We start from the raw sequence: 22,418 nt of genomic DNA, 5'->3' as shown, positions 1-22,418 counted from the left end.
ATTTTGGCACGAGGTGGTGGTGGACCCTCATGGGAATGTAGATTTATTATTTTTTCATGGGAGAAACTCAAAATTGTTTAAGAAAGCCAAAGAGGTTATCATTTGGCTGATGTTTAATATACTAATATTATGTCTGTTGCATCGTTTCAGTCATATTGGTAATGGTTAGAACAGAAATGAATGACTTCACAGAGGGTAAAATTGCTGCTATCCTGGAATGTGGCCCTGGGTCTTCTGCCACATACACCTAGTACATTGTCTAAGAAAAATTGTCTAAGAAAAATTCATCCCCTACAGTGAGAGAAGTGAGAGAAACAAAAAAAAGACACCAGCAGTATATACATAACAGCAGAGGAAAAAATAAATGGCAGAATAGTCACACATAGGAAAAAAAATCATTCCATACAGCAGATAAATTTTGTGAATAATATTTCAATGAATTAAAAGAACCATAACAGATCACCTTTTTATAACAAGAACATAGAAAAGAAATGTAAGAACTTTTAAGATAGCAAAACGAGAAAAAGTGGTGAAATATTTATAATAGTTTTGTCTTTGGAAATGAATTTGTTACTAGTTGTTTCCTGCTTATATTATTCATATAAAGCACCCACATAAGAAAAGGCAGTAAAACCAACAAAAATGGATTTTTATCCCAATAGATTTTTTAAAAACTCTTCATGCACTGTATTGAAAACAATGCATAATCCTATTTCATGCAAAAAGACCAAATAAAGAGTGTTCTTAAAATGAAAAAAGAAGAGGAGTATAAACTGTTATATGTGAAATCATATAACTAACAGAAGATTGAAGAGGAAAGGAAAGAGAATATAGCAGTAGTAAAAGTATACTGATTTCCATTTACTTTATGCCCAAGGGTAAAAATTTATCATTTAAAGCTGGTAAGTTAAATAATGGCTGTAAATGATTATTTAAGGTATTACTAATGAAACAGTATAATTATAAACTCTGACTATCTTTGAGAAGAAAAGAGAAAAAAAGGCAATGGATATGGCTATCCCCATCTTTTATAATCAGGAATCAAAAGAAATAATTTAAAATTGAGTTAAATAATAGCAATACAAGAATACTTAATAGTAAATTGGCAAACACCAAAATATAGTAAAATGAATAAAACTAGTTGATGGGGTTGGTGAGAGGAATGAGGACTAAGGGCATAATAATTTCGTTACTGCTCATACTAGGGAATTAAAAGGCATACAATAGAGCAGGTGTCCTCAAACTAAGGCCCGCGGGCCATATGCGGGTGTTTTTGCTGTTTCGTTTTTTTACTTCAAAATAAGATATGTGCAGTGTGCATAGGAATTTGTTCATAGTTTTTTTAAACTATAGTCCGGCCCTCCAACGGTCTGAGGGACAGTGAACTGGCCCCCTGTTTAAAAAGTTTGAGGACCCCTGCAATAGAGAATTTAGAGCATTATATGACTTTATACCTATAGAGGTAAATATTATATTGAAAAGTGCAACCTTTTAAGTTAGCAGAAAATTCAAAACAAAGAAAATAGCCATAAATCCATGAAAATAGGAAACATGACAGCATTAAGACCAAATGTGTCTGCCTTATCAAGCTATTTAAAGGGATAATCTCATCAATGAAAGAATCATTTAAGTTACTAGTATATAAAAAAGCAAAATCCAGTAGATGTTGTGTATAAGAGATGCACATTAAACTGACTCAGAGAAGTTAAAAAGAAAAGGGAAAACAAGACAAATGCAAACAAGTAAAACAGAGGTAACCATCTTTTTATTTTAATTTGAGGTGTTTTTTATTTTTTATTTTATTTTTATAGAGTTGCTTCACATTAAAGCAATAAGAAATAGGAGATGTCTAAATACGTCAAGGGGAGAGGTGTATTATTTTAGATAATTCAATAAATTTAGATTCTTTTCGGTTTCCACTTAGGGTAAATTCCTCTTAATCTGTGAGATAACTATATTTCTTCCCAGGCTTGTATTGTTTCCCAATCTAACAGGGACACCAACCTACAGATCAGGATCTACAGGGATAACAATCTTAATATACGACAATATTGATTTCAGTACAAACATATCAAATGAGATGAAGTAAACTTTAAAAAGAATAAAGGGTATAATTCACAAAGAAGATTTAGGAGCTGCAAAAATCTACGTATCAAATAACATGGAGTGGTTCTCAAGTAGCACAACACATTGGAATCATCAAGGGATCCTTAAAAAATACTGATGGTTCGTTTTCACTTGCACATATTCTCATTTAATTGGTATGGTGTGTAACCTGGGCATCAGATTTTGAAAGTTCCCTAGATAATTTTGAAAGTTCCCCAAGCAAAATTTGAAAACCAGAGACTGAGCATAAATAATAAATAAATGGAAAACAATACAGGCGATAAATTAAGAAATAGAGAATACACACTTGTAAAAAAGCCAGCAACTTATTCTTCATGTCCCTTGGTCCATGACAGATTACAGAAAACAAGTAAGTGTATAGCTGACCTAAGTAACATAATTAGTAAGGTAAATCATGCATGTTTTATATATGAGTATAATGGTAGTTGGTATATATTTTTGTCAATGAAATTTTTACACTAATAAAAATGTCCCTGCCATCTTTCTTTTCAATGTACACAAAATAACTTTCATAAAGTGTTATTAAAAATAAATTTAAAACCTCAATAAATTCCAAAATACAATAACAGTAAAAATGTTTTAAGATTGCAATGCAGGAAACTTCAAAATTAGGAACAAGCAAACTGGAAAACACCTAGAAACAAAATAAATAAATTGCACAAATTGTCTCTTAAGTCATGGATCAAAGAGGGAGTAATTTTTCTCTCTACTTCTTAGTCATCCCCACCTCCTTCCAATCTTTTTTTTTTTTTTTTTTGCTCTGGGCTATGTTTATATACAAAGCTTGTCTTTTCCTAGGGGCAAAATGCAGTCCATTCCCTTCCCCATTTTCTAGGGTTTATTATCTGGAAAAGGTTTCTGTGTAAAAAAACAGAAACAAAGGGAGTCTGAGTTCTCTGGTGCTAGAAGGAAGTTGGAGACATGGGTGGGTTTAGGGAGTGAAGAGGGAGTGGGAAAGGCATTTTTCTTACTTTCCCATGGGCCAGAACAGCACCTGAAATTTGTATCTAAGCAGAAAAAGCTTCCCAGTTACGTTGGAGGTGTGGTCTCACAAAATTCAAGTGGGGTGAGACCATTCCAGAAGGATAGTAACCACTGGGCCCCTGCAAAGTCCTTGTGGCTATGTCTCTAGCTCCAATCACAGATGCTGACTCTGTTTCCTCAGTGGATCTGACTTTGCTTTTGTTTAATCTTTAGTCCTCCCCCCCTCCCTCCCTTTCTCCCTCCCTTTCTCCCTCCCTCCCTCCCTCCCTCCCTCCCCCTCCTTCCTTCCTTCCTTCCTTCCTTCCTTCCTTCCTTCCTTCCTTCCTTCCTTCCTTCCTTCCTTCCTTTCTTCCCTCCCTCCCTCCCTCCCTCCCTCCTTCCCTCCCTCCCTCCTTCCTTCCCTCCCTCCTTCCTTCCCTCCTTCCTTTCCTCCTTCCTTCCTTCCTCCCCTCCCTCCCTCCTCCCCCTCCCTCCCTCCCTCTCTCCCTCCTGCCCTCCCTTCCCTCCCTCCCTTCTTACCTTCCTTCCATTCCTTCCATTCCTTCTCTCCCTCCCTCCCCTCCCTCCCTCCCTACTCCCTCCCTTCCTTTCTTTCTTTTCTCCCTCTTTCTTTCTCTCTCTCTTTCCCTCTCTCTTTCCCTCCCTCCCTGCCTCCCTGGCTTCCACTGGATGATTCTGAATACCCCCTCCCCTCCCCTCCCCTCCCCTCCCCTCCCCTCCCCTCCCCTCCCCTCCCCTCCCCATTCCCAGCCAACAATATAAAAGCCCAACCGCTTACAGCGATACCCCCAAGGAACTGCTTTACATTTCTTGCCTTATATTCACAAAACTTAGCAACCCTGTTTTGGAATTCTTTGATAGTTTCTGGATTGTGTCTATACTGAAGTCAGCGAAGGACAATATTTTGAAAGACAGGAAGGATTTGAGCAGTAAAAGTACTAAATAAAAGAAAAGGTAATTCATTAACTTGTCAACCTTTTTCTCTATAACACATTCTTGCAGAAACTATATATTCCCATAATGCTGTATGCCCACTATCTTGTTATTTTTGTGTTTGAAATTATATTTGCAATAATTGCCCATGTTGGCTGATAGCAACATTTTGCAAAGTTAAGCAATTAATATCATTCTTAAATTTGTACATATGTAGTCTAGACATAACACTAAAAAAAGTGTGGTGTTGATTGTTTACAATAGCAACTAGATAGAATTTCAATAGCAGGTTGGAGAATAATTTTGTTTTTATAATAATACTTAATGTGACATTTAAATTTTCAGAAAATAAAATGCGAAATTTTTGGCTTTATTTAAATAATTGTTTTAAAATTTAATATGAATTACTTATAAGTTGTAGTTTGCCTTTTAATATTTATGGATAATTTTGAATATTTTAGGAAGAAACATTTTTAGAAACATGAAAATGATTTTTCTATTTAATTATTTTTTAAATAAAAATATATTCAAAATGAACACCATATTTTAAGATTCATTAGATTATTATTGATAACACTTAATTGTATGAAAGTTTCACTTGTAGCAGCATGATTGGTGGTTTTGTTGATATGAAAGAAAATATAAGTTTTATGGAGTGAATGTAAAATAATATTGTTGGTACATTAGTAGAACACTCAGACATAAGCAATAACAAATTCAAGTGTCTTTGATATTTTGTCATTTTTTTATTCATATAACAAGCATATGTATATGTATTTATATATATACTAGAAGCCCGGTGCACGAAATTCGTGCACGGCAGGGGGTTGTCCCTCAGCCCAGCCTGTACCCTCTCCAATCTGGGACTCCTGGAGGGATGTCCGACTGCCCGTTTAGGCCCGATCCCACCAGGATCGGGCCTAAACGGGCAGTCGGACATCCCTCTCACAATCCAGGACTGCTGGCTCCCAACTGCTTGCCTGCCTGCCTTCCTGATTGCCCCTAACCGCTTCTGCCTGCCAGCCTGATCACCCCCTAACCACTCTGCTGCCAGCCTGGTTGATGCTTAACTGCTCCCCTGCCAGCCTGTTTGCCCCCAACTTCCCTCCTCTGCCAGCCTGGTCACCCCTAACTGCCCTCTCCTGCAGGGTTGATCACCTCCAACTGCCCTCCCTTGCAAGCCTGGTCCCTCTCAACTGCCCTCCCTTGCAGGCCTGGTCCCTCACAACTGCCCTCCCTTGCAGGCCGGGTGCCTCCCAACTGCCCTCCCCTGCTGGCCATCTTGTGGTGGCCATCTTGTGTCCACATGGGGGCAGGATCTTTGACCACATGGGGGCAGCTATATTGTGTGTTGCAGTGATGATCAATCTGCATAGTACTCTTTTATTAGATAGGATAGAGGCCTGGTGCACTGGTGGGGGCCAGCTGGTTTGCCCTGAAGGGTGTCACAGATAAGGGTGGTGGTTCCCTTGGGGTGTGGGGCAGCCTGAGCGAGGGGCCTGTGGTGGTTTGCAGGCCAGCCACGCCCCCTGGCAACCCAAGGGGAGGCCCTGGTATCTGGAATTTATTTTCCTTCTACAATTGAAACTTTGTAGCCTGGAGCGGAGCCAAGCCTGGGGCTCCGGCAGCCATTTCTGTGGCAGTTAATTCACCTTCTACAATTGAAACTTTGTAGCCTTAAGCAGGTGGGCCCGGCCAGGGTGTGCGGAAAGCTTTGCTTCCCCTGTTGCCGCTGGCAACCCTGGCCTGCTCTCTCAAGCTCCTTTCTGCGCCATTTGTTTGAATTTGTTTACCTTCTATAATTGAAACTTTGTAGCTTGAGTGGAGGCTTAGGCCTGCAACGGCTATGGAAAGCTTGGCTTCCTCTGTTACCTGGGAAACCTTGCTCTCTGTGGCTGTAGCCATCTTGGATTGGGATTCATTTGCATACTCGCCCTGATTGGCTGGTGGGCGTGGCTTGGCTGGTGGGCGTGGCTTATGTAGCGGAGTGATGGTTGATTTACATATTACCATTTTATTAGAGAGGATAGACTTAATTATAAAAGGTTGGGCAAAAGTAGGTTTACTGTGCCATTGCAACAGTTTTTAAATTTTTTTTTTTAGAGAGAGATAGAAACATCGATGAGCGAGAATATCTATTGGCTGCCTCCTGCACTCCCCCCACTGGGGACCAAGGCATGTGCCCTGACTGGCAATTGAGCCAGCCACCTCTGGTTCATGAGCCACACTGGCTGGGCGCATTGAGAATTCCTTTGAGTTAATACAGTTGTAATAATCATGACCAGCGTGTCTTTTTCCTTATGAACAATTGTAAACATACTTTTGCCAACCCCTGTATACTATAGTCTGTATGTATATTTATATAATTTAGATATATTAATTTATATATATGTTTCAGTTCTATTATGAACGTATATTTGTCTAGGTAAGAAGATAAAAGTCATTTTATTCAACAGTTTTAAAGTTTGATTTACTATGTAGACAGATGGTACATGGGCCTTCTTCATTTGTCCTCTTCTTTCCAACTGTGAATATCAATGGTAGTCCTGGCCACTGGGCCTCCTGGGTGTCTGCCAGCATTAGAAGACACATCTTATAATAAAACTTGAGGCCCAGTGCATGAAATTCATGCACTCGGGGAGGGGGGTGTCCTCAGACTGGGCTGTGCCCTCTCGCAGGGAGCAGGCCTAAGCCGGCAGTCGGACATCCTTAGCACTGCTGCTTCGCTCGCCAGCCGTGAGAGGCTTCTGGCTGAGCAGCACTCCCCCTGTGGGAGCACACTGACCACCAGGGGGCAGCTCCTGCATTGAGCGTCTGCCCCCTGGTGGTCAGTGCATATCATAGCGACTCATCATTCCGCAAGTTAGACAAAATGTGGCCTGCAAGTTTGACATGCTTGATGTACAGAATGGACAGATAACCACTGGTTCATATAACACTCATATACCACTGATACCTAACTTTTAAAAATTATACTCAGCTCATTTCTAAGAGAGGTAGGCTCATGCATTGCTTTCTAGAAATAATAAGAAAATAATGAGTAACTATTGGTATGTAGCAATCAGGACTTTGGAGTATAAAATAGAAGTTTTGGCCAGATCAGAATATTACAAGCAATATGGACACACAGTAAAGGCTTCAGATGGGGCCAGAATTTTCCCCCACACCCCTTTGTGAAGTAGAATGGAGAATCAGAATTTAATGTTTAACATTTTAAAATATATATTTTTATTTCAGAGAGGAAGGGAGAGGGAGAGATAGATAGAAACATCAATGATGAGAGAAAATCATTGATTGGCTGCCTCCTGCATGCCCCCTACTGGGGATCGAGCCCACAACCCGGGCATGTGCCCTTGACCAGAATCAAACCTAGGACCCTTTAGTCCGCAGGCTGACATTCTGTCCATTGAGCCAAACTGGCTAGGGCTAATGTTTAACATTTTCAGTTCTCTGAAAGTAAGGATGTGTCATATATCTCATTACACAATAAAGACTGAGTGTTTCATATCTGATGATTGTAATTATATTGGATTGTTATAATTAAGCTTCTGGTACCTAGAATGAGGAAGCTGAGGGAAGAAGCTTCTATGATGGAATGTTATCTTAAAATGGCTTTTTATTTATTTCAATGTGAACTATTAAATTTTGATTCAGTGATCTTTTCTCAATTGATTTATTCTGATGTAAGTGAAAGGATACAGTTTATTATTTTTTTAGATAAAACTGTTGTGGGGTCGAACCCTGAAGTCAAAAATAAGACCACCAAAGGATGCTGATTGATTAAAAAAAGCAGGCAAGGATTTATTGAACTGACCAGGACGGCCGTGAGAGCACCACACGCAGGTGGCCACACCCACAACCACACTGTTTCAGGTGTAGGCAGTCCTTTTAAAGGTCTAAACCACAAAAATTTTTCTTTGTTCTAAATTCTGGGAACAGCCCGCAGCGGGGTTCCCAGCCACATCCTGCTGGACGTTGGAATGAAGAAGCAGAACTGAGCAAAGTTAATCATCTCTAAAGGTTATCTACAGTTTCTACTCCTGGAGCTACTGAGTCCGTGGGAATCAGTCTCCTGCGGTTCTGGTCCACAGGCACAGGAGAAGAACCTTTGTGATGTGGGGTGAGTTTCCAGGTCTCAGTCTGGAAGCTGAGGTAACTGCCCTATTGTTTAAGCAAGGAAGTGCGTGCAGAAGCCAGAATAGCAGGGTTAAAATTCAAACAGCAGTTTTTACCTAAGTATGGTTGCTACCATACTTCAAAAAGTTGTATGAAATACACATATTTTAGAAGGTAAGTTTGAATATGTGTGTGTGAGATATATATATGCATTTAACAGTCACCAAAATATATAAATTTTAGTGGTTAGTTCTCTCATTAAGAAGTTGTTGAATGGCTGACTGTCTTACATGAATGAGGTAGGTTTTCTGATTTCACACAGAAAGGGTATGAACTTAGATGTGTCATTCAAGTATCTCTGATGGCAAAGATTGGCTAGTTAACTTTTGACAGAATGGATGTTCATTTAAGGTCTATAGACGTTTGAACTTCAGCCATCACCAAGATTGGTAGGACATTCTCAGACACTGCAGAACAGTCCAAACCAATACCTGTATTGCTCTGGCAGAGAAGGGAGGTGTTTCTGTAGTCTGCTTATAGCTTTACTAGATGCCCAGTGCACAAAATTCGTGCACGGGTAGAGTCCCTAGGCCTGGCCGGCAATCAGGGCTGATTGGGGCCTTATGGCTGCTGGCCGGGCCTCCCTGCCACAGCTGCCAGCTGCTAGCTGCTGGCTGGGGCCTGCCTTCCCCAGCTGCCAGCTGCTGGCTGGGGCCTCCCTTCCCCAGCTGCCAGCTGGGGTCTTCCTTCATTCTGCACTGCCCCCCTGGTGGCCAGAGCATGTCATAGCAAGTGATCGAACTCCTGGTCTCCCAGTCGAACTCCTGAGGGGACAATTTGTGTGTGCCCCCTGGATGCAGCATCCAGCCTCATGGAGGGGCTGACAGGCCCAGACACTCCAATGGCGCGTATCCAGCCTCGCCGCTTGGTCTCGCAACCCCCAGCCGGGCCGACAGGCCCAGACACTCCAGCAGCGCCAGCTTTGTTGGGTTAATTTGCATACTCGCTCCTGATTGGTTGGTGGCTGTACAGAGTGGTGGCCAATTTGCATGCTTCTCTTTTATAAGTGTAGATTATTTAGTATGGTTGAATTTAGTTTATTTCATGATCTTCTGAAAAAATGTTCAAAGAAATATTTTATTCACATGTAAAACTGGCAGAATGGATCTACATTTTTGTTTATAGGTTGGTAAGACAAAAAGATGCTACAGGAAATCACTTCCTCCTCTTTTAAAAACAAAATTGCTACCCCGTCTGAGCTTTCTTATGTATCCCTTTAGGGCAGTTTTAAAATTACATGATGTACATTATATTAGAAAGATTATTTATCCTTTATAGGAAATAAAGAAATAAAGCTATTTTCAGAGGGAATTCAACAAACATATCAAATTCTGCTGAGACCAATTATTCTAGCTACATGGGGTAGTAATATAATTTAATAAGACACACCTATCCATATTTGTTGCAGTAGCTCCAAAATTTCTATTGAATAGCTGTCTGTTTTTTAATTCACTTTTTCTATCTATTTAAACTATCTCTTACCACATCCAAAATTATGGACTAATCAATTTTGGGGACAGGGGGAAATAGGAGGACTGAGGATATTGACTAGAGATAATTTCTTTTCTATATTTACAATTGCTTTCTCTTTCCAAGGTCTAGTTTACTTATTCGTCCTATGAAAACTTTGAGTCTTTTGTTTTGAATCAATATTATTTTGAATGTTTTATAGTTAGCCCTTGGATTTTATTTCCAATTAAAACAACAGTAGCCAAACTAAAAGACCTCAGTGTTACAAGGAATGTCAAGGTCACCTAAATCTCTAAGTTTCTACCTGGGATGTTCATAGAAACACTGGGAAGCCTCAAGGTCTATAGAATTAGAATCACCAGGTTTTAGGTTGTATGATTTGAAAGAAAACTTTCCAGGTAATTCTGATTTGGATTCTTGGTTACAAGCCATCAATCAAGTTTAATTTCCCATCTGAAGTTTCAGTCATCCAAATGGCTGTCCAGTAAGAGGGAGATCTTCATCTCCAAAATATGTACTTTTTTTCTTCAGACACCTGTGGTGGTGATTGTTCCAAAATCTGCGTCTCTTTAACTAATGCCAGTCATCCAAACATGCCACAGAAAAGAAAAAGAAAAATACAACTTCTTTTTGAGTCTTATAGTTGGTCTCCAGATACTCAGTCATGATCCAGTGTGTCAGCTGAGCATTTAGCAGGACCATTGTTTCCTTTAATCTCAAAATGATATTTTATCCATTTATATAAAACACTAGAGGCCCGGTGCACGAAATTCGTGCACGGCGGGGAGTTGTCCCTCAGCCCAGCCTGTACCCTCTCCAATCGGGGACCCCTCGAGGGATGTCCGACTGCCCGTTTAGGCCCGATCCCTAAACAGGCAGTCGGACATCCCTCTCACAATCCAGGACTACTGGCTCCCAACTGCTTGCCTGCCTGCCTTCCTGATTGCCCCTAACCGCTTTGCCTGCCAGCCTGATCACCCCCTAACCACTCCTCTGCCAACCTGTTTGCCCCCAACTTCCCTCCTCTGCCAGCCTGGTCACCCCTAACTGCCCTCTCCTGCAGGGTTGATCACCTCCAACTGCCCTCCCTTGCAGGCCTGGTCCCTCTCAACTGCCCTCCCTTGCAGGCCAGGTGCCTCCCAACTGCCCTCTCCTGATGGCCTTCTTGTGGTGGCCATCTTGTGTCCACATGGGGGCAGGATCTTTGACCACATGGAGGCAGCTATATTGTGTGTTGCAGTGATGATCAATCTGCATATTACTCTTTTATTAGATAGGATAGAGGCCTGGTACAGGGGTGGGGGCCAGCTGGTTTGCCCTGAAGGGCGTCCCGGATCAGGTGGGGGTGCCCTTGGGGTGTGGGGCGGCCTGAGCAAGGGGCCTGTGGTGGTTTTCAGGCCGGCCATGCCCCCTGGCAACCCAAGTGGAGGCCCTGATATCTGGAATTTATTTTCCTTCTACAATTGAAACTTTGTAGCCTGGAGCGGAGCCAAGCCTGGGGCTCCCTCCGAGGCCGGCAGCCATTTGTGTTGGGGTTATAATTGAAACTTTGTTGCCTTAAGCGGGTGGGCCCGGCCAGGATGTGCAGAAAGCTTTGCTTCCCCTGTTGCCGGTGGCAACCCTGGCCTGCTCTCTCAAGCTCCATTCTGCTGCCATTTGTTTGAATTTGTTTACCTTCTATAATTGAAACTTTGTAGCTTGAGTGGAGGCTTAGGCCTGGCAAGGGCAGGCAGAAAGCTTGGCTTCCTCTGTTACCTAGGAAACCTTGCTCTCTGTGGCTGTAGCCATCTTGGTTTGGGTTAATTTGCATACTCGCTCTGATTGGATGGTGGGTGTGGCTTGTGGGCGTGGCTTGTGGGTGTGTCGGAGGTATGGTCAATTTGCATATTTGTCTATTAGATAGGATGAGCAAAGGCAAATCAAAACCTTACCAGAAGTATACACTACAGTAAGATGGACTGTCAACCTAGAATAGCCCATGGTATTGGAAGTCTCTGTGGTGGGAAAAGAAGTTGTGGGAGGTTTGTGACAAGCCCTTATCAATAGGAGAATTACAATGTAAACCCCTGGGATTCTAGAGCCGGGTCTTGTCATCTGTAGTGGAAAATCACACACCTTTTCCATAACAGTTCCTGGCATGCCACTAGCCACTGGTAGAGTTGGAGTGCTAATGTTAATTGACATATAACATTGTATTAGTTTAGGGTACACAATGCATATATTGTGAAATGATCATTATAATAAGTTTATTTAACATCCATTACCTCAAATAGCTACACACTTTTTTCTTTGTGGTAAGAACTTTAAGATCTAGTCCTTAGCAACTTTCAAATACATACTACAGTATTGTTTACTATCATCACCATCCTGTACATTACATTCCAAGAATTTATTTTATAACTGGAAGTTTATACCTTTTGGTCACCTTTATCCATTTTTCTTATCCCTAATCCCCTGCTTCTGGGAACCACCTATTTTCACTATTTTAAACATACTTATTATTTGTCATTTCATCATTCTACTGTAATGAAGAGTTTTCTCCCACCTCCCATTTATTTATTCATTTATTTATTTAATTTATATCACTATGAAATTATGGATTCCTGTTTTAGTGTTGAGTTATAATTAGTTACTGTCATCATTTTTTGATGCTCAAATCATTCTAGATTAGGCTAATAGAAGCATCTTCAAGATTATTCATGTCTTTTGATATGTTGTCATCATTCTTTATGTAAGAAAATAATAGTCTAGCACCATAAGATGTCTGGGCTCCTCTTGTACTGTCCATGCTCCTGCCTTGGAATCAGCCACTTCTCCAAGAATTCCTGTATTGTTTGTTGTTGTTTTTTTAAGGGGAAGATGGTAATTAGAAACCAAGAGCAGGATCCTTGGTATGTATATACAAACATATATATTTTCAATAATCATGAACCATGAATTCATACTAAAACCATCTGCTTAAATCCAAAACTTCAAAGTTCTTGTTACCTTTCCCTTTCCATGTTTGTAAATACATTCTCCAATAGTAAGAGAAACCTAGATCTCCTCATCCTCAATATTTCCTTTATTTGCTCAGTGAATTTACTGATTTGCCCAGTGTTATAAAGCTTTCAACCTAGGCAGCAGGCCTATTTATTAGACTACCCCGACTGACATACTGTAGGTCTTTTCTATCAAACTACTCTGTGTTTCCTATAGATGAGTCAGTCTCCTGCCCAGAGGTTATAGGCATAGCTGTTATTGTACTCTTTGCCAAGATCCTGGAGGTGATTAGGTCAAGGGTATTGGAAAGATCATAGATTGAGTGTACTCTGGATTTTATTAAATGCCTGACTGTACTCTGATCTCTGACCAAGTGATTTAGATTGTACTTTTTAAGTTTAGAAGGAAATTAATATGCCTACTTCATGGGAAAGGTGCTTTAGTGTTATTTTTAGAATTTTACATCCTTTCTAGCACTTGTTATCTTCAAAACCCACTAACATACTGAGATTGTTCTTCTCTCTAATATTTAACTTAAGCATTTTGTATGACCAGAAAATTTCTTATTGATACAAACTTTAATTCATTCTTTCTTTGTGGTAAACTTGGCAATATATAATCTGAATAGGACTCTTAACTGGAATTTTTTATGAGATATAAACTCCCAGTGATGAGAACTAATAAACCAGTGAGTTTCTTGTCAGCAATAATAATGGTTTATTTGTATTGTTCTCTTTTATATGTTTTTTTAAAATATTTTTTCTATCAAGAGTTTCTTCTCTAGAACATTGTAATTATTACAATATGTTTTAACCCCATACTCTTTTCATTAAGTCTTTTTAAATCCATATCTGAGGTGGGAGGAGAGGCGTTTGCTTCTACATTTGAACATTCTCTGGGGGTAATAATTTTATTTGAAGTTTAGCAAGTCCATGAAGTATTAGCCTTAAAAATCGACCTTATTTTATGAGGCTCTTGTATTTTTTTCTCTTTGGCTGACTAAAAACAGCCTTTATTGGAACTCTTCAGAGTACTAAATAATTACGTTATTTTAGGTTGACAGTGTGTGATGATTTATTATTGTTGTTAGCATCTACTGAGGGGAGAGGCTTAGCGAGTGTCAGCAAATTATCATAGACATGTCTAAAACACTTAAGAGATAACACTACTGAGTAAAAATCAAGTAAAAACATATCCTATTCTTTTATCCTTCCTTGCATACTTCTTTCCCACTCAGATGTCCAACACTTTATCAAAATCTGGCCACAAAAACAATACAACATGCTAAAATATTTAATTCACACTTCAACCTCAATGCCTGAATGTGCAGAATCTCATTATAAATGTGGGCTAGAGGAGAGCCGATTCATCACAAAGTCCTTTCCTCTAAGTTTCTAGGGGGAAATATTAGTTGTATTGCATAATTTATTTACTTTTTGTAGCTTTATTGAGATATAATTGGCATATAACATTGTGTAAGTTTATGTTGTACAATGTGATGCTTTGATATATAAACTTCCATCACCTCACATAGAAGCCACTTTTTGTGTGTGTATGTATGGTGAAAACTTTTTAGATTTACTCTTAACTTTTCTTTTTTTAACCCTCACCCAAGGATATGTTTTTATTGATTTTTAGAGAGAGAGGAAGTGGAGGGGGAAAGAGAGAGAAACATTGGTTGCCTCCCATCATCACCTGGACCAGGGATCAAACCTGCATCCTAGGTATGTGCCCTGTCCAGGAATTGAACCCACAACCTTTTGATGTATGGTACGACACTCCAATCAATTGAGCCACCTGGCCAGGGCCTCTCTTAGCAACATCCTATATAATAAAAGGCTAATATGAAAATCGACCGAATGGTGGAATGACGAGTTGCTATGATGCACTCTGAACACCAGGGGGCAGATGCGCAATGCAGGAGCTGCCCCTGGGGGCCAATGCGCTCCCACAGGGGGAGTGCTGCTCAGCCAGAAGCCAAGCTCATGGCTGGCGAGCTCAGCTGTGGTGGCAGGAGCCTCTCTCGCCTCCGCGGCAGTGCTAAGGATGTCTGACTGCTGGCGTAGGCCCACTCTCCACGGGGACATCCCCCAAGGACTCCCAGACTGTGAGAGGGCGCAGGCTGGGCTGAGGGACCGCTCACCCCACAGTGCATGAATTTTGTACACCGGGCCTCTAGTTTAATTATATAATACTAGAGGCCCGGTGCACGAAATTCGTGCACGGGAGGGTGTGTGTTCCTCAGCCCAGCCTGCACCCTCTCCAATCTGGGACATCCCTCTCACAATCCAGGACTGCTGGCTTCCAACTGCTCGCCTTCCTGCCTTCCTGATTGCCCCTAACTGCTTCTGCCTGCCAGCCTGATCACCCCCTAACCACTCCCCTGCCAGCCTGATTGATGCCTAACTGCTCCCCTGCCAGCCTGATTGCCCCTAACTGCCCTCCCCTGCAGGCCTGGTCACCCCTAACTGCCCTCCCCTGCAGGCCTGGTCCCTCCTAACTGCCATCCCCTGCAGGCTTGATTGCCCCCAACTGCCCTCCCTTGCAGGCCTGGTCCCTCCCAACTGCCCTCCCCTGCTGGCCATCTTGTGGCGGCCATCTTGTGTCCACATGGGGGCAGCCATCTTGTGTGTTGGAGTGATGGTCAATTTGCATATTGCCCTTTTATTAGATAGGATAGAGGCCTGGTGCATGGTGGGGGCCGGCTGGTTTGCCCTGAAGGGTGTCCTGGATCAGGGTGGGGGTTCCCTTGGGGTGTGGGGCGGCCTGGGTGAGGGGCCTGTGGTGGTTTGCAGGCCAGCCACACACCCCGGGGACCCAAGCGGGGGCCCTGGTATCTGCAATTTATTTATCTTCTATAATTGAAACTTGTACCCTTGAGTGGAGGCCAGGGCAGGCTGGGGGTGGAGGGGAAGCTTGGCTTCCTCCATTGCCGGGGGCAACCCAAGCCTCTGGCTGGCTCCAGCTCCGTGGCTGCCGCCATATTTGTTGGGTTAATTTGCATACTCGCTCCTGATTGGCTTGTGGGCATGGCTTGTGGTTATAGCAGAGGTACAGTCAATTTGCATGTTTTTCTTTTATTAGATAGGACAGTATTGTTAACTATAGTCACCATGTTGTTCATTAGATTCCAGAACTTTTTTATCTTACACTGGAAGTTTGTACTCTTAGACCATATACCCCTCTCATCCCCTGGCTACCACCATTTTATGCTCTCTTTCTGTGAATTTGTGTCTTTGTTTATGATTCCACATATAAGTGAGATCATTATTTTTCTTATCTGATTTATTTCACTTATTATAATGCCCTAAAGGTTCATTTATGTGGTTGTAAATGGCAGGATTTCCTTCTTTATTATGGCTTAGTAAAATCCCAGTGTATATATGTACACCACATTTTCTTTACCCATTAATTTGTCAGTGAGCACTTAGGTTGTTTCTGTGTCTTAGCTATTGTAAATAACACTGCAATAAACATGGGGGTACAGATACCTCTTTGAGATAGTGATTTATTTTTCTTTGAATATATCTAGAAGTGAGAATGCTATTACATGACAGTTTTATTTTTTAGTTTCTTGAGGAACCTTCATATCATTTTCCATTGTGGCTGCACCAATTTACATTATCACCAACAGTGCACAAGGAATCCCTTTCATCCACATCCTTGCCAACACTTATTTATTGTCTTTTTAATAATTGCAATCCTGACACATGTGAACTGATTTCACATTGTGGTTTGTATTTGCATTTCTCTGATGATTAGTGATGTTGAGCACCTTTTCATGCATCTGTTGGCCATTTGTATATCTTCTCTGGAAAAATGTCTATTCAAAGATCTTTGTTCAATTTTAATTATCTTTTTTTCTATTGGGTTAGATGAGCTTCTTATATATTTTGAATATTAATCCCACATCAGATACAAAGTTTGCAAATATTTTCTCATTCCTCGGTTGCCTTTTCATTTTTTTTTCCTTACCATTTCTTTTGCAGTGCAGAAGCTTTTTAGTTTCATACTAGAGGCCTGGTGCACAAAATTTGTGCACGGAGGGGGTTGCTCCCTGATCCCTGTGGATCGGCACTCGGACATTTCTCTTGCAATCTGGGTTGACTTGCTTCTAACCACTTGCCTGCCTGCATGCCTGATCTCCCCTAACCCCTCTGCCTGGCTGATCACCCCTAAACCCTCTGCCTGCTGGCCTGATCACCCCTACCTTGCCCCTCTGCTGGCCTGATAACCCCTACCTTGCCCCCCTGCCGGCCTGATCGCCCCTACCTTGCCCCCCTGCCTACCTGATTGTCCCTAATTGCCCTCCCCTGCCAGCCTGATCACCCCTACCTTGCCCCCCTGCCTGCCTGATTGTCCCTAATTGCCCTCCCCTGCCAGCCTGATCTCGCTCCCAACTTCCCTCCCTGCCAGCCTGATCGCCCCTAACAGCCTTTGCCTCGGCCCCCACCACCATGGCTTTGTCTGGAAGGAAGTTGGACATCTGGAAGATGGCTGGTCGACCTGGTCTAATTAGCATATTACCCTTTTAGTAGTATAGATAGATTATATAGGATAGGATTGCTTAAATGGGAGGGGGAAGCCTTTTTCAGCAGGAGGAGATGCTCTTGGCAGACAAAAATACATAATCTCTATATCTGCACTGATAGCTAGCCATATGCACAATACTGCCAAACCAATCATTAAAAAATTGAATTACTTTCTTACACCTTACACCAAAAATCTGTTGCCCTTAAAACCCCTCCTTAGCCCCCACCTTAGGTTCTGCCTTCGCAGTTCACCTAGATTAGATTCTTATTGGTCGGTTTCTATTCCAGTCAGCTTCAAAAGCTCTGCCTCCTAGGCAGCCATTGGCTCCTCGCACTTCACCCAGATTTGGTTCTAATTGGTCGGTTTCTATGCCAGTCAGCATCTCTGGGCCTGATCATAGAGGCGGGGCTGATCAGCAGCCACCCCAGGCTGCTGGCGATTGGCTGAACTGCTGACCTCTGGGGGAGAGAGAGGGGCTTGGCTGCTGGCGAGGCCCGGAGAGAGAAGCACAGTCTGCTTCTCTCTCCGGGCCTCACCAGCAGCTGCTGCCGCTGCTTTTCCTTTCTCTCTCTCTCTCTCTCTCTCTCTCTCTCTCTCTCTCTCTCCGAGAGGTCAACAGTTCAGCCTGCTCGCCTGCTGTGCACACAACCTGGTGTTTGGTCAAGCCTTTGGTCATTTTGGATGTTACGACCCTGGGTCTTTATATATATAGATAGCCCCACTTGTTATTTCTGTTGGTGTTGCTTATACTTAAGTGTCATGTTTAAAAATATAGTTGCCATGACCTATGTCCAGTAGTGTTTTCTTCTAGGAGTTTTGCGGGTTCAGGTCTTACATTAAGTCTTTAACCCATTTCAGGAAGTGTGAAGCCTCCAGCTTTATTCTGCTGTCTAAAGATGGCTTTGGCTATCAGAGTCTTTTGTGATTCCATAGGAAATTTAGGACTTTTTCTGTTTCTATAAAAATAAAATACCACTGGAATTTTTATAGGGATTACATTGAATCTACAGATGGCCTTGAAAAGTATGGACATTTTAACAAAATTAATTCTTCTAGTCTATGAACATGAGATATCTTTCCATTTAGTTCTGTCATCTTCAATTTTTTTCATCCATGACTTATAATTTTCAGTGTACAGATATTTCACATTCGTGGTTAAATTTATTCATAAATATTTTATTGTTTTTGTTTTTAAATTTATCTTTATTATTGAAAGTATTACAGATGTCCCCTTTTTTCCCCCCATTGACCGCCCCCTGCCTGGGCCTTCACCACCCTATTGTCTGTGTTCATGGTTATGCATATATTCATGTAAGTTCTTTGGTTAATCTCTTCCCCTTTGTAAGGGGTGCTGAAAGTGGAATGACCTATAATACCATGTTGATGATGTTGCTATTGATGATTGGGTGGGATGGGATGGTGAGGTAAGAATTTATGCAGGCTTATGATAAAAAGAGAGTCAAGATCTTTAGTCTTTTTTTCCCTGACTTCTCTAATGTTAAGGACAGTGCTTTCTGTTCATTTGGTTACTCCTTCCCTTGTTGGCATCTTAGTTTCAGTGATTTGGATTCTGTCCACTTGGCCAGAGCCTGGTGGTGCTTCCTGGGTGACTTGGCCTCTTTTGATTCCTCACAGCACTATAGACCCCTCTGAGGTCTGGTGTGATTTGCATTTAAACCTGTCTGGGTGATTTGCTGTTTTCCCTTCACTAGGGAAGTATCTCTGTGGAAACTCCCTAGCCAATCTCTGCATTCCCTCTGAGAGCTCAGTCTGGGTGTGAGGAACCAACACTGACTCAGTGACCTAATTCCCAGGGCAAACCATGCTGTACAATTAAGGGTATTTTGGGGTGGCAGTAGCCCAAATATGTATTGGGCAGCCAGCAAATCACCCGCCTCCTAGAGACACAATAGTAAGATCTCCCTCTGCCTCTTGCTGTGGCATATCTCAGATACCTCCTGTCTCTCTATGTGGAGGCTACAAGAGGAAAAATAGAAGTAATTACTTTCTCTCTTTATCCTGTCTCTCCTTCTTTTGCCCTCTTCTGTTCTCTGGTGCTAGCAAAAATATTCCTTTTATATTCTCTACATTGTAAGAACACTTCATGATCTGAGTTATTCATGCTTATTTGCTGTTATGATAAATTGGGATGGTTGGTGAAAGAATAAAGAAATTTGAAGAATGCTTTTGTAACAGTAATTTTACATCCTGAATCCTGAATATTATCTTATCTTTTTACTTTGCATTGCTTCTGTGATAGGATCCAGTCTTCTCCCAAGTAATTGGATGTCTTCAATGATCTAGAAAAGGCAAAAGAGAAAAATTACATTAAAACTTTCTGTAATGTTACTCTCTAATGGAAGAAATAGGTATGGGCATTGTATTCAGGGAGAGTAACATCTATTCCTTTTTTAGACAGAATAGTTGCTTGATGGGTTGATTTTTTCCCCCACTTTTAAATCAGCTGGGATAATTTGGGTAAGCAATATAGAAATTAAAATTTTTTCTCAAGGAAACTCTTTTAATTCTTAGAGTACTGTGTTTAGTGAAAAAGAAAAATTTTATCATAATTTTATAATTGTATTCAAGGTTATTTTATGTTTAGATTTATGCATTATAAAATAGAGAGGAGAAGGAGGAGTATTAATAAGTAGTCTGACTTATTTTACTTAGCATAATGCCCTTCTATAAAAGAGGACCATTTATGATTGTTAAGCCATTCTGTAAAAAGTTGTTGGGCACAGGATATGCACAGTCTCAAAGTATCACCCCATATATTATTTATTAAATATAAAAGAAAATACCAGTAAAATGGAGAAATAGCATAGATATTTTCTAAACCAAGTCACCAAACTTAGCATTATTAGAAATTGTACAAACTAATACGTGGTTTATGTAATATATAATACCATGGAAAATAAGCAACAATTAGTTTAGTATTCTTTTTTCTTTTAGACTATTTATTAACAGACGAGGCCTACAGACACATTTCTTCTTGGACATACCCACAGTGCGACCCCGGCGGCCTGTGGTCTTGGTGTGCTGGCCTCGAACACGAAGACCCCAGAAGTGGCTCAGCCCTCTGTGGGTCCAAATTTTCTTCAGCTGCTCCAGGTCTTCACAACGCTTGTTGTCCTGACCATTGGCCAGGACCTTGCTGTATTTCCCGTCCTTCACATCCTTCTGTCTGTTCAAGAACCAGTCTGGAATCTTGTGCTGGCATGGGTTCTGCATAATGGTGTACACATGTTCCACCTCGTCCTCTGTGGGCTCTCCTGCCCTCTTGGTGAGGTCGATGTCTGCTTTCCTCAACACCACATGAGCATATCTTCGCCCTACACCCTTAAAGTGATGGCAAAGGCTGTTTTCCACTGCCCATCGATATTGGTGTTGAGTAAGTACTCGCAAAATGTGCTGGCACTTCTCAGAAATCACTAGAGACATGACGGCAGCGGCGTGCAGGCCTCTGTGGAAGAGCATAATATTCTTGCCAAAAACATTGACTCTTAATCTACTCATGAAGAAACAATAGGCGTATCCAGAATTTGGACTATCCTACATGACAACTGCCTTGGACTCTTCAAAAACTATCAATGACCCGAAAGGAAAACAAGGTAGGTGTGTGTGTGTGGTGAGGAAGTGGTAAGCAAGAGAACCCATCTAGATTAAAGGACACCAGAAGACATGGTAAGTAAATATATGTGGATCTCTTATTTTTGTATCACTTAGTTTTGTGGCATAACAACTAGGTATAAAATATCTGTGGCATCCAGTAATAAGCATGTATTTTGTTTATGGGTTTGTGGGTCACTTGGGTAGTGCTGCTCCGTGTGTGGTTATTTCAGAGCATTAACTAGAGGTATAGTTTTTTGGGTTTCGTTTGCTAGGGAAGCTCTTTTCATAGCAATGATAGAAACAAATGGGCAAGCATATTTCAGGGCCTTGCTAACTTTAGGTCTTCTAACAGTTCACTGATTGCTGAAAGTCACATGGCTAAGACCAAATGCAAGAGAAGGAAAATGAATGGTTTTGAATACTTGTCTCAGCAAATAAATTTGGATCTTGGATCAATATTAAAGTAGTTACAATAGGCTTCATGGAGTAATTAGTAAATTTAAATAATGACTATAATAAGATAGCTTATGTAAAAGTTGTATTTCTGGATATGATGTAGATATTGTTATTATTTAGGACTTATCCTAATTCTTAGGAGATACATGTTAATGTTTTGAGGAGTGAAATGTCATCATGGCTAAAACTTACTTTCAGAAAGTTCAGCAGCAACAACAAAAATATATATGTATTTGTCTGTCTCTGTATCTACCTATAAAATGCAAACATGGCAAATATTAGCAATTGGCAATTATAAGTGCAGGGTGTATGAGTATATATTGTGCTACTCCCTCACACATTTTCTTTATGCTTGAAGTTTTTTAAAATAGAAAAAGTAAGTCAACATGATATAAATAAAATAAATACCTGGATAGAAACTGTGGTGTGCCAGAACTTGTGGGAAATGCTTATGGTCTTAGACTCTGGCAGAGTTTGAGACAAAACTAAAGATTTCTTAAGTAAATAAGAGTCTCCAGTCTGCAAAGAATATTGGATTCCCAACTTAGAGAAGCAAATTGGCCATTCTTTTGGAAGGTTGCACAATATTATTAGGGCTAAGAAACGTTTAGGGGGGTTGCACTAATGGAAAAAATTACTCTATAACTTTGTGGTAATGAATTGTCTCTTTCTTACTTATGCCTGAAGGGGTCTGGAAGCCAAAAGTTCTCCCAACATCTCTAATTTATGGATCTTGGTTTAACAAACTACTTGCTTTTAATTCACTAGATAATCTTAGCACCTACTGTTTCACTATTTTTCTAGTCACTTCAGTGGTCTCATCTATAGAGTAAGAAAAAAATGTATTACAGCCAACTAGAGAAATCTCAGTAATTTGAGGAAGGAGCACAAAGTGGACAATCAGAAATGTTGCCTTATGCTTACGGAAAATTATCAAATGTATATAAAAGTATGTGAATACAAAAAAGTTGTTTTTTTTTTTGTGGAAGTTGATGAGCTGATTCTGAAATTTCTATGAAAGAATAAAAGTCTGAGAATAGTAAAGACACTTTTGAAAACGAGTAAGAGGACTTGATTCATCAGGTACCAAATCTGTAGTAATTAACATGCTAGAGCATAATCTCAATTGGCAAATTATTAAT

The 22,418-nt window shown here is 41.0% G+C and overlaps 1 pseudogene across 1 annotated transcript; it reads right to left on the bottom strand.

Moving 5' to 3' along the window:
• Window positions 1-20,133: 20,133 nt before the first annotated feature.
• Window positions 20,134-20,649, bottom strand: LOC307112533 (small ribosomal subunit protein uS13-like; annotated as a pseudogene). Its single transcript has one exon. The product of its transcript is annotated as a small ribosomal subunit protein uS13-like (transcript).
• Window positions 20,650-22,418: the final 1,769 nt, after the last annotated feature.

This window comes from Cnephaeus nilssonii (genome assembly GCF_951640355.1).
Source record: "Cnephaeus nilssonii genome assembly, chromosome: 16".
NCBI lineage: Eukaryota > Metazoa > Chordata > Mammalia > Chiroptera > Vespertilionidae > Cnephaeus > Cnephaeus nilssonii.
This window is presented reverse-complemented; position numbering and strand designations above follow the sequence as displayed.